Genomic DNA, 951 nt, shown 5'->3' with positions numbered 1-951 from the left:
ACTCTTGTTTAATAAAGGTTTCTGTACCTTTGTAACAATGCTTTTCGGCTGATCCATATGCAGGTAAGATAGATATAAACAGATCGTCACAGAGTGGTTCTGACTCCTAGGGAACCTACAGAACAGAGCAGAAGTGCCCTTGTGGGTTTCTGAGGCTGTATCTTTACGGGAGTACAAAGCCTCATCTTTCTCCCTTGGAGAAGCTGATGGATTTGAACGGTTGATTTTGCAGTTAGAAGCCCAATGCCTAGCCAACGATGCCACTAGGGCTCTTTGATAATAGACAGATGGATGATAGATAGATAGATAGATAGATAGATAGATAGATAGATAGATAGACAGACACACAGATAAAGGCTTAAAACAAAACAAAAGTTCACAGGGAAAATTCCATGATCTTTTCTTGGGAGTATGGCAGAGTAGGTTGGTGGGGACTGGGGAGCTCATAGCAATATGTACAAGAAAGAAGAAAAATGTTCTAAAATGGACTGCAGTGATGATTGTACAATTCTTCATAATATGATTGAACTATTGAATAGTATATGTGAATTATATGCCAATAAAACTGTTAACATTCCTTATCTTGTCATTCCATCTTCCCACACACTTCTTCAGCCCCCTGTCTGTGCATACTCAGACCAAACCCACTGCCATCAGGGCAGGACAGAGAAGTACGGCTCTAAGAGCAGCAAAGCCCTCCACTGTGGGAGTCTGCACACGTGGGAGTCTGCACACGTGGGAGTCTGCACACGTGGGAGTCTGCACGTGTCTCAGCCCATGGCCTGCGCCGCCCACTGTCTTTAAGCTTCCATTCCCGGATGTTCCCTGGCCTATTGTCCTGCCTGACTTTGGCCTTTGTGATGATTGGTGCTCGGTGGCAGGCAGCTGCCATGCTCATTGGACACCTGCGCCAGGCATCCAAGTGCACCTCATTTACATGTGGACCTGTTT

This window comes from Echinops telfairi, unplaced genomic scaffold (genome assembly GCF_000313985.2).
Source record: "Echinops telfairi isolate 266 unplaced genomic scaffold, ASM31398v2 ScPeMD7_7458;HRSCAF=8496, whole genome shotgun sequence".
Classification (NCBI taxonomy): Eukaryota; Metazoa; Chordata; class Mammalia; order Afrosoricida; family Tenrecidae; genus Echinops; species Echinops telfairi.
The sequence above is the reverse complement of the archived record's forward strand: the minus strand, read 5'-3'. Positions refer to the sequence as shown.